The sequence below is a fragment of the Rousettus aegyptiacus genome, unplaced genomic scaffold (genome assembly GCF_014176215.1).
Source record: "Rousettus aegyptiacus isolate mRouAeg1 unplaced genomic scaffold, mRouAeg1.p scaffold_m13_p_1, whole genome shotgun sequence".
NCBI classification, from domain to species: Eukaryota; Metazoa; Chordata; class Mammalia; order Chiroptera; family Pteropodidae; genus Rousettus; species Rousettus aegyptiacus.
This window is the reverse complement of record NW_023416284.1, coordinates 53,649,970-53,666,147: the sequence shown is the minus strand read 5'-3', so window position 1 is coordinate 53,666,147 and position 16,178 is coordinate 53,649,970. Positions and strand designations below refer to the sequence as shown.

The 16,178-nt window shown below is 37.5% G+C and overlaps 1 pseudogene; it reads left to right on the top strand.

The window, feature by feature from the left end:
* The first annotated feature begins 1,103 nt into the window (after window positions 1-1,103).
* Window positions 1,104-1,259, top strand: LOC118606304 (annotated as a pseudogene).
* The last annotated feature ends 14,919 nt before the right edge of the window (window positions 1,260-16,178 follow it).

Sequence of the window (16,178 nt, the reverse complement as noted above, 5' to 3'; positions counted from 1 at the left end):
ATTGTTTTGGGTTGGAGAAATTGATACCACATTTGGCTGTGCTGCCCTAAGACTGCGAGTTTTGAGTGGAGCCCAGAGCTAAAGAAGTCACTGCAGCAGCCACTGTGGAAACCGGTGTGGAAAGAAGTTCCTCAAAGAACCAAAATCAGAACTGTCATATGATTGAGCAATTTCACTTCTACTCCAAAGAAAACAAAAACACTAACCTGAAAAAATATGTGCTCCCCCATATTTATTGCAGCCTTATTTACAACAGCTTAGATCCCTCATCCATTGATGGATGATGAGTGGATAAAGAAAATGTCATTCATACATATTTGTGTGTGTGTGTATGCATATGTATATATGTTACATATAATGTGTGTGTATAGATACACACATATAATTCCCTTGTATGTATATATGTGTATATATATTATGGGCATTATGCTAAGTGAAATAAGTCAGACAGAGAAAGACAAATCGTGCATGATCTCACTTATATACTGAATCTAAAAAACAAAAACAAACTCATAGATACAAAGAACAGAGTTGCCAGAGGTGGGGCTGCGGTGGGGGAAATGGATAAAGGTGATCAAAAGGTACAAACTTTCAGTTATCAGATAGATAAATTCTGGAGATGTAATGTACAGCATGATGACTGTAGTTAAAAAAGAAAGAAAAAAGAAGTCTCAAGAGGTCCCAGCTTTGACTTACTTCACCTTTCCACTTCATGCTCATGATTAGTAGATTTAGGGAAACTCCAGATGTCTGTGGTAAATAAAGATGTGGTATGGAGTCTCTGGCAAGCCCTAATAAAAGAATTATAGCCAAGACCCCTAGAGTCCTTCCTGCTGATAACTACTCACCTTTTAACCAATAGCTACTAGCTTGCTGCTGGGCCCAGTTAAGACTAAATGCCTCGACAAGGCCTGCTGCTCATCATGAACCAGGTATAGATTCACTGTTTCAGTTATTTATTGCTGCATGACAAAGCACTCCAAAACACAGCAGCTTAAAACAGCAAGCCAGGTAACAGAGATCTCTTTGCAACAATCAGAAAGAAGAGATAGACTCAAATGGTGATTTTTAAATCCCCTGATGATTTTTAAATTACACTCGTAAGCTTTGCGCAGTGGTAATATCGTAGCCAACGAGCTTTATCCGAGGCACGCTTATTGCTAATTATATTACGCTTGCGGATTTTAATAATTCCACCAGTGAGTGCTTTCTACTTTACTATGAAAATAATTTTCAGTTTTTTATTGACTTAAATAGGTATGTTTATGAACTGTAGAAATGGAGAATTGTAGGAACTATGGGAATGAACTGTAGTAAGAAGTAAAGTATTTCCTATATAATTCTCCACTTTCTCAGAATTATAATACTTGAGAAAATTTTAGAACACAGTTATTCTGAAATCATAATGAAAATGCAAATTAGTGTGGCTGTTTATTCTCAAGTGATTCCTTGCTCGGAAATCAACCTGACAAAACCTGGCTGCAGAGAAAGATGGTCAATACCTCTAATCTCTCTAGCATTACTGTCTCAGCTGCAACTTCCCCCAGACAATTACAGACACAGTCTTCTGCAAGTGCATCTTAAAAAAAAGAAGATGACTAGAATGACAATAGCCAGAACCCAACAAATGACTGATCTCCTGGCTCCCACAAACAAGCTATTCTCTTGAGTACCAGTATCTGGAGACACATCTTGTTACATCTGTGCAGCCAGATACTGCCAGACAAGATGAGCAGAATAAACCAATTTAGACACCCTCTGGGCTTCCCCAACGAGCAACAACAACAAAAAGTCTTTGGTGAGAAGACTTCCAGTTAATAGTTAGAATACTTAGCCAAATTTTAAAAATGTTCCCAAACACAGCGGTCCACTAGAATTTCCAGGGCAACAAGTAAGTAACTCACTGACATTTCATCCATCCATATATTCAGCAGAAATTTTGTTACTCTGTAGGAAAATCTTGTACTGCTCAAGCTACATCCAATAAAGATTATCGAGAAGCTATTTCAGATCAGTAGAGCCGTTTAAATCATTTCAGCTTCAAGTCAATAAAAATAGAATAAAATGAAAGTAGTAAGAGCTTCCACAAAAATATTGATTGAGGGGCTAAGTATTGGAGATAGAAAGGTAAACAAATGCAGATATGTATGGTTCCTGTATAATGGGCTTACGGCCTAGTTGGGGGCTACAGACAAACTTAGCTGTACAACTGTGATGAGCGCTCTAGCATAGAGAGGTTCATGGTCTTCTGCAAGCCTGAAACACAGGGACTTGACTGAGTTAGTTGATCGGGGAACCCTCCCTGACGCAGTGAAGCTTGAGCTTAAATCTGAAGGATAAGGAAGAATTAGACAAAGAGGTGAAGAAAAATGTACTGGCCCAGGGAACAGCATGTGTGAAGGGCCTGTGGTGGGAGCAGGCAGTGTATGGGAGGCTCTGAGGTCAGTGTGATTGGACGGTAAGGAGAACATGTCCCCCAGTGGATGAAGAAGCATCTCTCTGTCCTTTGACCAGTGTCCAACCCTCCAGAGAGCATCCCACAGGTACTATCAGAATCAATCTCATTAACTTGCTTGCTTGGTTTCTTGGCTGGTCCCTTTAAGAATCTGAAACAGAGTGATTCGAAACTCATTTTTACTACTTGACCCACGACTTACCTTCTTATCTTTGCTATTGACTGGGAAATTATTGGTTTCATTCCTGTCTCCGGTGTGGGTTTCTTAAACACTTTGTCTCCCATCTCTCTTCCAGAATTATAAAATGGCACTCATTCCTCGTATCTCTCAGATCCCTGCACCCTTTCCCTGCTTAGCATCACTATGATAGCACTTACAGCATCATGATATAATTACGGGGCTCCCTTTTTTCACTATAAGCTCCCTGTGGCTCTGTGCTTTGTTCACTTTAGTGAATTCAGTGCTTAGCATAGGGTATGGCCCATGGCAGTTTCCCAATCGATGTTTTTTGAATGAAGGACCTGGCTTCTTGGCTAAAGGCCTGGACTTCACTTTTGAATTTTGCTTCCAACCACACTTTCTTCCCCAAGGTTAGAAGCTTTTACGTAAACAGTGGACTGGACGTCCCTTAGCAGCTCACTTCAGCTGCAGAGTCTTCAGATCAAGGTACTGTAACATTCTACTGCTTCCTCTTGACCACAGTCAGTCTTATGCCAATCAGTAACCCTTTCCTCTATCCTAAGTGAGAAATAAATGTGACCTTGGACAAAAGGGGACTAACTGAAAGAACATAAAAGAATCAATGCAAATCTATCTCCACTATTTGAAATATCATTCTAAGTAGTGCTATCTGATCTGCCAAAAGCCAAGTGACAGGCATTTTGCTATGTTTTACAAATATAATCTCATTTAACCTTGTCGACTCTATGAGAAAGAGATTAACTCCATTCTACAGGTGAGAAAAGTAAGATTCAAAACTTTATGTAAATAACCAAAGATGACATAGAGAAGGCAATAATGAGATTGGGAGTCATACCCAAGTCTGTCCAACTTCAACAGCAGCACAATGCTCTTTCTACTGTACCACTAAATCAGACAATAGTTGTCTTAAAAATTGAGCTCTACCAAGCATATCTAATAATCTTGAAACAATGGAAAACATATCCTCAAAACAGAAGACACCAAGATTAACAAAAGGGTAAGGCGTGGTAAATAAAGAAATGAAATCCTTTGGTCAAAGGAATTTGATGACAGTTAAGATAGATGTAGCAATGCAAAGTGTTCTAAGTCTGCATGAATTGGATTTATGATGGTATAACATATTAATGAATCAAAGTAAGATTTAAAATAATTAAGAAAATCGCACTGGCCTTTATAAATAAGAATCTCTGATTTAAAAACAAAACAAAACAAAACAACACTATTTGAACAAAGAGAACCACTACACAAGAACCAAGAGTTAATTATAAAATGTAATAGTTTTCCTGCTCTGCTTCCTCAAGCACACAAACATTCTCATTAGTTGTTGTGAATATTAAATAACCCAGGCCAGAAGTTTCTAGCACACAAATAACAGCAACACAAAATGTTCTCCTACAATCAGATGACTGAGCAAGATTAATCAGAGAAAGCATTTTTGCTTTTAGATAATCTTCAGATACGTACCTAGAGAAAGTATTTAACTATTTCCTTGATCAAATGACAGATAACAGTAGACAAAATTAACATGGGGGTGGGTGGGGATAATGTTTTAGAAAGAACCAGAGTTTTAATATATCGATCTAGGTTCCTAAATCTACTTTCAAGTTACCTCTGATTTGCCTCCCGTCCCCAACACCCCTTCCCAACTATCTGACTGACATGATTTATTGCTAGTATGGGAAAAAAAAAAAAAAAATCCACTTACTCAAACGTTCCAGCCACATGGACCTTTCGGTCCAGCAAATATGCCAGCTCTTTCCTATGTCAAAACCTTCACTGCATCTGCTTCAGTCTCCCCAGCACGCCCCTTGCTCGGATGCTTCCATGACCTTTGGGTCCCGGCCTGTGTTCCTTGGAGAGGCCTTTCTTGACCACTAAATATAAAGCCATCTCCTACACTTTCCTCTCTTGCCTCACCTATCCCTTTGCCATTGGAGCTCTGGGCCACTCTCTAAAAAGATACATTCCTGTGTGAGTTTACTTGTATAATTTTCTCCCACACTAACCCCATGAGGTTAGAAACCTTGCTGTTTCATTCATCGCTGTTTATCCAAGATCCAGCATAGTAGTAGGACCTCAAAAATATTTCAGTGGAATATTGTAGTGGATATGCAAGTGTCACATTGAGGGGAGTCATTTGGGCTAGAGATTTAAATTTAGTAGTCATTAGCATATTGATAGTATCTAAAGCCATGAGGCTTACATTACAAAAATGTTCCTGAAATGTGTATAAAATATTTGTTTTTGTAAACTGCCTATTTTAAAGCCAGGTGGAGAGCTTGTTATATTCAAGGCTGTTGTGAATCATTTTGTAAAGAAAATTACATTATATTTTATCTTTTGAATAACTCTCTTGGTCCTGTGTTAGAATTACTTCATGGCAAGTACAGTTATATCAGGCGAATAAAGTCGTAACAAAATCCAAGTGTGTGTGTGTGTATATGTGTATAGAATATAAATGCATAATATCCCTATCTTTTACAAAGTAAGTCCTCTATCAAAAAAAAAAGGAAAAACAAAAGCAAAACACTATCCCCAAACACACCTTTTTTATTACATCGTGACTGACTCTGAACAACCCATTATTTTCCAGTTCTACACAGTGAGTTTCAATTAAGGTAGATTTTATTTAAGTCAAATAGTTTCAGAAGTCTTACTTCACTTCATATTTCCCACTCTTTATCTTATTTGATAAAATCTTAGTAATTCTGATCATAATAACTGACCTTAATCCACATGTGACTTCTTTAGGCAGTGTTTTACATACTTTGAAGCTAAGGCTTGGTGTGTTTTAAAATTAATATGTGACTATATCTTATAAACTTAATGTTTATCCATGTTTCATTCATTCTTTTCCAAAGGCACCTTCTTCGAAGGAAACTTTATGTAGAGTTTAGGTTGTGCGACCATGTCTACCACTTTTCAATACATTGTATACTGTTTTAGAACCATCTGATTCACACACAAGATTTCATGAAACCTTTGCCCCTTAGCCCTCTATCCAATCCGTCACTAGTTCCTGAGATTTTACTTCCTAAATATCCCTTGAATCCAATCCTTCCATTCCATCTTTTCCATTACCACTATGGCACCATCTTCTTCTGGCTGGAAAGTACTACAATAGCTGCCAATTGGTCTACCTACACCCACCCTGGCCCTCTAAATCCACTCTCCACAGCCAGAATGTTCTATCCATGCTCTGCTTGTTCTAGGCCCACCATGCCATACCAGTCTGCCAGTCTCCTTCTCACACATGCTCTCCCTGCTGTCCAATCATGCTGACCTCAGAGCCTCCCATACACTGCCTGCTCCCTCCCACCACAGGCCCTTCACACATGCTGTTCCCTGGGCCAGTACATTTTTCTTCACCTCTTTGTCTAATTCTTCCTTATCTTTCAGATTTAAGCTCAAGCTTCACTGCGTCAGGGAGGGTCCCCCGATCAACTATCTCAGTCAAGTCCCTGTGTTTCAGGTTTGCAGAAGACCATGAACCTCTCTACTACAGAGCGCTCATCACAGTTGTACAGCTAAGTCTGTCTCTAGCCCCCAACTAGGCCGTAAGCCCATGAGACAGGAACCATACATATCTGCATTTGTTTACCTTTCTATCTCCAATACTTAGCCCCTCAATCAATATTTTTGTGGGAGCTCAAATTACTCTTGTTCTACTTTATTAAAAAAAAAAAAAGGCAATAGAGCTCAAAGAGGTTACATAATTTGTCCAATGCCACACTGCTGCTAACAGAGCTAAAAATTCAAATCCAGATAACATAAGAGATAAAATGTCATGAATAATATGATTACATCTTTATTAGGAGCATATGAGAGTGGTCGGGAACTGGAAAATGCAAACGCAAGAAAAGTTATGTTAAGGTGATAAAATTATAAGGTTTTTTTTTTTTTTTTTACTTTACTTTAAAAAAGAAAAAAGTTTATCATTCTAAAAGAGTGTAATGACCCTTCAGAGCCACTTTCCTCTACTGGGGAAAGCAGGAATTTGTCTCAGCTCCACTCGTGAGCCGAGCTACGTCTGCTGCACAGAATGTGCTCTTCCCTCTCTCTGCTCTGAGTACACTGTGGACCACTGTGGGATCACAGGCCCCCTAGATAGGATGCTGCTGCCACCAGTGGGTCTCAGAACAGAGATGACTGTGGAGCAAGCCACACATCCTTTCACTGACCCTTCTCTTGATTCTTTACTGTACTGGTAGATCAAACTTTACTAACAAGTTAGGTATAGTCCAAGAAAATTATAACGTGGAGTATTTAGGAATGTTTTTAACCATATGATAAGTAAGTTTGCCATTAAAATCCAAAGGAAAGTCATATAAAGTTAAAATCCTTCACAGTGCTGTTCTGTTGGTCACATCCCAATTTCTAATCTTGTCCCCTTGTCTTCATCAGACCTTCGGAATGTGACTCTCCACCTCCCTTCAAGATAAGCTCACCCTCTACCCAATGGGAATTGATCTTATTCTGAAGTGCATTCTCCAATTCTCTACCAATCCAGCTGAGTAATCTGTGGGATACAGTAACACTCAGAATATTTCCTTAAATCTGAGTTATTTGAACTAGAACATCATCTCTGGGAACTACTTTTAAGGCAGTTCAGGGTAGGCTGTGTCAGTCTCACGCCTGGCTTTTGGCATCTCCCCACCACTGCAAAAGGCAGTTGTGCTTCTTTGTACTTCCTCATTATCCAGTAGTTAACTATTGACTCAAACACATATACTTTCTTCTCCTAATGACAAATGTTAAGCCTCAGAGTCAATATAGCCAAAATCTAGACAAAAAACTGTCTTCCTCCCCATGTATATAAGCTGCACATCTGTCTATTCACAATAAAGATAGGAACTTGAATGATTATGAAGAGTAGTGGAAATTCCCCTCTTTTTATCCTCTTACTTCCATTCCGTGCTTTGAATAAAAAACATCTAAAAAACAGAAGCCATTAAAAAGCCATCTACCCTTTGTCAGTTCTCTTTAGCTAAATGAATCTCCAGCTGAAACCATAAATTAAATATTTTAAATTTAACTCATGGATCAGGTTTTTAAGAAAGGCATTCTCCAACAACCTGTTAAATTATAATTTAGCTGAATACACAGAATTTAGGTTGGCATCTTTTAGCTTATTTTCACTTCAACGTTTTAAAGATGACCTTCCAAGTCCTTCTGCCATCTGTTAATACTAATGAGAAGTCACTATCAGACTAATTGTTCTTAAAAAGTACTCTGGATGCCTTTTCTCTCTGGATGCCTTTAAGATTTTTGTCTTTGGCTTACAGAATCTGCACGATGTTTCTAGATATAAATTTGGCTTTATTTATCTTGACCCAGACTGATTGTCTCCTTCAACCTGAAGTTTCATGTCTTTTTTCCAATTCTAAAAATGTCAGCCATTTCTCTTTATATATTGCCTCTTTCCCATTCTCTCTGCTCTGTTCTTCTTGATCTTATTAAATGTATTTAGAAACTTTTCAGATTAATTACTCGGATTTTCCATCTCTTCTGTGTAAACTGTATTGAGTAATTTTCTCAACTCTGTCTTCCAATTTACTAATGTATTCAACTATGTCTAATCTACTGTTTAACCTAACTATTGAGTTTTTATTCCCATGTCTCTTTTACTTCCAAAAGGTCTACTTAGTTCTCTTTCTAATCTCCAGGTTCGTTTTTCATACTTTCCTGTTCTTCTATGAGCTTTGTTCCTTGTTTTTCCTTTTCAAACTATTAAATATACTAAGTATAAATTCTATTTTAGATAGTTCTATTATTTCCAGTTCTTGTGGTATTAATTCTCTTATTAATTGTATATGCTGACTCTCCCTAATGGTGATTCCTTTTCTTGTGTGATTTGTAATTTATTTTTTTATCTTCAGCAGGATTGTTTCTGTGGGAGTCTCACATATGATCTCTGGTCATCTCTAGAGAACAATTTCCTATCTGTCACTGCTGGAATTCATTTTCTGGATCAGTATATATGTTAATTTTCAACTTGGCATCCCACAAGAATGATAAACCAAGATGCTACCCCCAACTTTCCCAGGCTGGTGAGCCACCTTTTTCTAGCCTCCACTCTATGGATGGGGCAATCCTACCAGCTCTATGCAGTAGTCTCATTTCCAGTTCCCTACCTTGTACAGTCTTGAGACATTGTTTCATGATTTTGTGTGTTGAAATTCCAGATCTCAACCAAAAAGGACTTTATTTGGATCCACATTGGCTCTGTTTTTAAAATTTATATTACATTCCCGTTTTTCAGAGTGAAACACTTCTTCCTTATCTTTGTTTTACTATATTAGCAAAAAATTATTTTACCATCTCTGTACATGTGAAAAGACAGTGTAAGGGCTGACCATTCTCAAAGAAAATAAATGTTCCCTACTGTTAGAATTAAACTTTATGAATAAAGGAAGAACCAGGACCTATCCCTGAGTTAGTAGGTCCCAAGGTTGAGGTTGAACACTTTATATCCCAAACCTACATAACCCTGAACCCAAAAGAAATACCTTGTCTTTCATCACAGTCCAGTATATAACCAGGGGCTGTTGTCAAAGAAGTAAATTTCCCACTGATTGCAACATCCTCAGGACTATTAAAATGATGCTCTTAAAATGTTGAGGATCTTTATTATCCTATGTCATGCAGAATTTGGTCATAAAAACAGAATCCACACTACATTTTTTGAATAAGAAAACTTTTAATATAGGAGTTAAATGAGGTTTATACCACTGTCAGAAGACTGAGGATCAGAGGTCACAATGTCAGTTCTGGACCTCCAAGTTCAGGGAGTTAAGAGGCATCTGCAGCAACAATAGGCGAACTTCAGAAAGTTGTTCTACTGGCAGCCCAGGAAGATGTTCATGGGTAAAACTCACATCTGCCACCTGCTAATGACTGCATGCCTGCCATAAAATAATGACTTCCTCTTTCCCCTCACATCTGCCACCTGCTAATGACTGCATGCCTGCCATAAAATAATGACTTCCTCTTTCCCCTCACCCTCAAAATCTCAATTGAGTGCCTATTATTAGCAGACTCTAACAAGAACCATGTTCTTAAAAGAGTTGGGAAATGTAGTTTCCAGGATTGGGTCCCTGAAGTCGAGAGGAAATATTAGAAGGGTAAGGATAGTCCTATTTATAACAATAAAGAACACACACCTATAACCTTTATTGTAAATATTGTGTGTGTATGTGTGTGTGTGTTTCATATCATCCCTACAACTCTCCAATCATACATAAAACCCTATAGGTAAAGTGTTTTTCCTATCCGCCTGCTTAACACCTAGCACAGAGCCTGGAACAGGTACTCAACATATATGTGATGGACCAATGGATGGATAGATGGATGGATGGATGGATAGATGGATGGATGGATGGATAGATGGATGGATGGATGGATGGAAGAATAAATAGGAATTAACAATATTATATACAATGTGTCATCAGATTACCAAAAATATGCTCACTGTAGTAAGCTCACTTAGATGTATCTAAGAGAAGAGGGTATTTCTCTTTGTAATTTCCTTACAGTAGTAGATTTTATAATGGTAGAGATTTTTCTCTACATTATTACTAAGATTTTTTTAGTATTATTCTTAGTGTTTTAACAAAGGTATCTACTTATATAGAAATATTCAACTTTCAACTCTCCACGAAAGTCTTTAACTCCCTGGAAATATCTGGAGTTAGAAGGCTTGGGTCCTAATTACCCACATACCTGTGAACAAGTCATTAAAACTGTAAATATATATATGCATTCCAGTTTACTCTAAAATTCTTGGAACAAACTTTTACTATTACTATTTATTCTACAAATTTTAAGTACTTTTTTTTTTAGCTTAATGTTATATTAGGCTTCAAAGAGACAATGACACTAATAAAGCTATCATAAAACAGCAGAAATTCCCAAGAGAGATGTATGCATTCAGAGTTCTGCCGAATCTCAGAGAAAGAAGTAACAGTGCTCATGGACAGAAGATCAGGGACATGCTAATAAAAGAGATGATATTTGAGCTCATCCCTGAAGGATGGATTGAAACACAACAAAGAAAGGAGTGAGTGGAAAGCATTCAAAACTGAGGAAACACAATATACAGAGGCTTGAGGATGTTCTTATCAGGGAGGGCTCATTTGGAGAAGCAGAATCACAATGACTTGTGGGGTTTTGGGAGTTTTGAGGGGTGTTTTGTTTTTGTTTTTGTAGAGATTAAACCTTACACAACTGTAGAAGAAGTTAGGGAAGTAAAAGTCTAGGAGGGAAAAGATCAGGGGGAAAAAAAAAGCCTCTAATCAGAGAAAATTAAAATGGGAGCTGATGAAGTAAAAAATGAAAGCAATTATCTGTTTCCAGTGATTGGTCTGAAGTCACTGTGGATCAGCAGTTCTGAGAGATGAGAGAATAAAAGCTGGACATACATTATAGGAGAGCAAGGACAAACAAGAGCCTGAAGACAAACAGCAACCTGTAAGAACAAATTAGATCCAAATTGGATCCAAATTGGATCCAAAGACAAGCTGGAACCAACATCTGTCTCTACCTAACAATGCAGGTGCTGTGAGGAATAAATTGATATCCTTTACTAAGGAATGTGCTTATTCTAGCCCAGGACTCAGATAAGTTGAAGGAGAAGATCTAGAAAGAGCTTGAGGAGCTGTGAGCCCAGCAGCTGGTCCACACCAACCGGAAGAGTCAGCAGATCGAATAATACACATGGACCTTCAGCAGTACTTAGTGCCCTGAGCTACCCTTCTCAGCATGATGGCTGCTGCTTTTGTGTTAGAAAACATTTTTTTTTTAGAAAAAAAAACAAAAATCTTTGTTTTGGTATGCAGACTGGCATAGGTAAAAGAGCACAGGCCTTGGAATCCAATAGATGTGGATTCAAGCTTGGCTTTACTCCTTTGAGGTAAGCAGAATTCTAATAAACCCCAGTGACTCATGCCCTTATAAGACTCCGTCCCCTTGACTTGTGAATATTATGGAATATCATTCCCTTAGTTAGTTTATATTACATGCAACAGTTGACCTTAAAAAAGAGAGCTTCAGTAGGCTTGAGCTAATAGGGTAAACTCTTAAAAGGGATGGGTCTTTTCCTAGCAAAAGAAATTTGAAGCATGAGGGGTATTTAATACAAGGGAGTATTTATTATTGGCTTTGAAGATGGAGGGAGCATGTGACAAGGAATGCAGGTAGCTTCTAGGAGTTGAGAGTGACCCCAGTTGATAGTCAGCAAGAACACAGAAACATCAGTCCTACAACCCCAAGGAGTAGAATTTGGCTAACAACAAGAATAAGCTTCTTGTTGTAGGCAAATTCTTCACTAGAGCCTCCAGGAAAAAAATTGTAATAATATATTCTGGCCAATATCCAGATTTCAGCCTTGTGAGAATATGGGCAGAGAACCTAGCCTCACCATGACCAGGCTTCTGACCTACAGAACTGTGAACTAATAAATGGGTATTGTTTTAAGCTTCTAAGTTTGTAGTAATTTATTACATAGCAAAGAAAGCTAACACATAGTAGCTGAATGGACTTAGATCCACTTCTTAACCTTCCTGAGCTTATGGATCCTCATATGTAAAATGGGCATTATAACTACATTGCAAGATTGTGCTAGAGATTAAAAGAAGTAATGTAAGTTAATTTTTTTTTTTTTTTTTGCTGTGGTTACTGTGGTATATTGTATATAGGCTGCCTTCTGTCTTATAAGAATAATGAAGATCACTAATGTTAACCCTATAAGGAGAATCTCCTGGGATGGGAGAGATGTGGCTATTCCACAAGGCCCCCAAAATAAGGATTTAACTTCTTGTGGGAGGCAGAGTAATGGCCTTCCAAAAATGCCCACATTCTAATTCCTGGAACCTGAAAATATGTTAGGATACATGATAAAACAGTGTTAAATTTGTAGATAGAATTAAGATTACTAACCAGCATGACTCTCTTTTTAACAACCATATAGAAGATAAGTTAGTGTCTCACCCACAATATTTAGACATTATTTTATTAACTTTTAAATTTATGAAAAAAATAAGCTTGTTATAAATCCCCATGCACATAATTTTTAGGGAATTCGCAAGTCTTGAAGCAAAATTTGAAGTATATTTTAACAAAGATAGACAAAAATAAAAGCTGTAACAAAAAAAAAAAATAAGATTACTAACCAGCTGACTTTGAAATGAAATTATCCTATATTCTCTGGGTGGGCCTAATGTAATCACAGGGTCCTTACAGTCGGAAGAGGGAAGCAGAAGAGAAAGAGTTAGAGAGATGGTAGAACAGTAATGACTCAACTTGACGTTGCTGGCTTTAAAGATAGAAGAGGATCACAAGCCAAATAAAAAAAAAAAAAAAAGAAAATGCCAGCAGCCCCTGGAAACTGGAAGAGGCAAGGAAAATGATTCTCTCCCAGAACTTTTAAAAAGGAATACAGTCCTGCTGACACCTTGATTTTAGCCTGGTGAAACACATTAGACTTCTAATCTACAGAGCTCTAAAACAATAAAGTTGTGTTGTGTTAAGCCTCTAAACTGATGGTAATTTGTTACAGAAGGAACAGAAAACTAACACACTTCTCCTTGTGTTTCTTGTTCAGAGTCATGTCACCTCCACTCTGGTCTCTGGGAGCTGATGTTTATCCCCCCACATGTACCCCTCTCCCTGTCAATCCCAGACATGATATATCTGTACACCATCACCCAGAAGCAAAGCTACGAAAAGGATAGAACACTCAAACGAGACTTGATCAAAATTTGAAGAATGACAGTAGCATTTACCTTAACAGCATACCATAACTCACAAACTATCTTCTACTACGTAAATATGTTGTGTTAATTAAATGACATAATGGATGTTAAGTGCTATACAGTCCAGCCCAGAGAAAGCAGTCAACAAATATCAGCTGTTACTGTTGTAGCGATTGTTGTTTGTAATTTTGTAGGGAAGCAGGAAAGCTTTGGCCATAAGCACCTGAGAAAGCTACAGCTATCATTTGATCGTTTTGAGACAAACAAAGGAGATAGAGCTGGATGGAGATGGTACAGAGTGTGCAAAGGGAGAGGGCTGCAACACTAAAGACGACAGTAGTGACACAAGCCTTCACACTAGGAAACAGATCAAATGGAAACTTACTGCATGAAACATAAAGCACAAGTCAACTGTTCTTTCACAGGTCTTTTTAGTAACTCGCATTTTCATATAATAGGTATCAGAGCATCATGATAGAAACAGACCTAGAGAAGAAAGATGCAAAGAAAAATACTTTAACAACAATAGCTAGCATTTATTGAACACTCATTTTGTCCCAAACTATGTGCTAAGTACTTTATAAATAACATGAGTGACTTCTGGTCGACTATTAAAATTAAGAGAACATTTAAATAAATAGCATTCCTCAATGCCCACAGTTATGTATCAATGTGTTATTTTAACTCCCTTTTAGGCTATGCCTGAAATGCTTAGAAACAAGGCTAATTATATCTACTAAGAACGAATTTAGCCTAAGGTTTATCCTACAGGTCGTTTCACAATTTTTTAAGTGGAGATCAAAATCCATAAGCCTAACAATGTTGCTTAGAAACTACAGATCAGCATAGACTAGCACCTTAAAAGGACATTAGCACTACAACAATTTGACAAGTTCTGCAAAGACATAGTCCAGCACACTTTGGATAAGTGAATCAGGGCTAAAGTCATCTCTAAAATCTCCCTCTAAATTCCAACCGTTAGCTTCCTTTAGGTGGCAGAGCAGTCACAGAATAACCGTCCCCTAAGGTGAAATTTACAGTATAAACAGTCGTGAAAAACAAGAATGGCACATAATTATAATAAAATTAAGAAAGGCTGAGGACAATGAGAAGAACTTTATTGAGCTATGTTCAGGCAGAAAAAAACAGTGGTGTGATCGCTTGAGGGTAGACAGTATATGCTCATTTGTTTCATAGATCTGAGTGTAGATATTAAGTCCCAGGTACTTTAGGTGGTGAGAACACAGTGATAAATTAGACACTGCCTCTGCTCTCAAGGAACTTACATTTTAGTATGGTAAAGGAGCATAAAATGAAACAAATGTAAATTGAATTATTCATCTACTATTTTGTTTCTATGAAATAAAAAATGGGCTTTGTTCTGCATCAGGACTGTCACATCCAAAAGCTCTACTGAAAAAAAAAAAACTATTCAGCATCTGGTTGCAGATGGGGCAAGGGCATTAAATCTTGTTTTGTATCACAGAACCTGTTCTACAATGTCCAGATATTTCAGTCAGAAGAATGCACTTAACACGAGGGAAGCTCATCCGTAGACAGTCTGCAAAAAACCACAGCTAAAAGATTCACATAAAATGACAAAGGAGCAAAAAGGAAGTCACTCTGTCAAGGAAACAAACAATGATCAAGGAAAAGCAATAAGTAAATATAAATCTGGCACAGAAAGACAGAAAGGCATATTGGTAATAGAGGATGCAAAAAGACACATCTAAAAACTTTCACTTCTGGTCAAGATAGAGTAATAAGGACCAGATTTACCCTCTCGTTTGAAAAACCTAAAAACTCAGACAAACATTAAATAATGGTTTTCCAGATACTGGACATCAAGCAATGAGGGACACTGATCCCTAAAAGATAGTAAAAAACAAACAAACAGATAAATAATCCAATTTAAAAATGGGCAAAGGACCTGAAGAGACATGTTTCCAAAGAAGATATTTGAATGGCTAACAGGTACTTGAAAGGGTGTTCAACATCACTAATCATTAGGGAAATGAAAAGACCAAAACGAGGTATCACTTCATACCTGTTCAGATGGCTATCATCAAAAAGAGATAACAAATGCTGGCAAGGATATGGTGAAAAGGGAACCCTTGTGCATTGTTGGTGGGAATATAAATTGGTAGAGCCACTATGGAAAACAGTATTGAGTTTCCTCAAAAAGTTAAAAGTAGAATTACCAAATGATCTAGCAATTCTGCTTCTGGATATACATCCGAAGGAAACAAAATCACTATCCTGAAGATATAGCTGCAGCCCCATGTTCATTGCAACATTATTTACAATAGCCAAGACATAGATACTACCTAAGTGTCCAACAACGAATGAATGGATAAAGAAAATGCCACACACATACGCACACACACACACAGGAATATCATTCAGCCATAGAAATGGTAAGCAAGCACATAAAAAGATGTTTGTCATCATTAGTCATTAGAGAAATGCAAATTAAAATGGAATGAAAAAGAACTACACTAAAATTAAAAATTAAAATACTGACCATACCAAGAGATGTAACTCTTATACTTTGGAGGTGAAAATATTAAATGGTACAACCACTCTGGAAACAGTTCAGCAGTTCTATAAAAGTTAAGAATATACCTACTATATCATCCAGTCATTCCACTCCTAGCTATTTACTCAAGAGAAATAAAAGCCTATTTTCATACTCTCTCAGTTATGAATATTCAACTCTGCCCTTGCAGCACAAAAGTGGCCATGTACACAAATGAGCTCTAGTATGTTC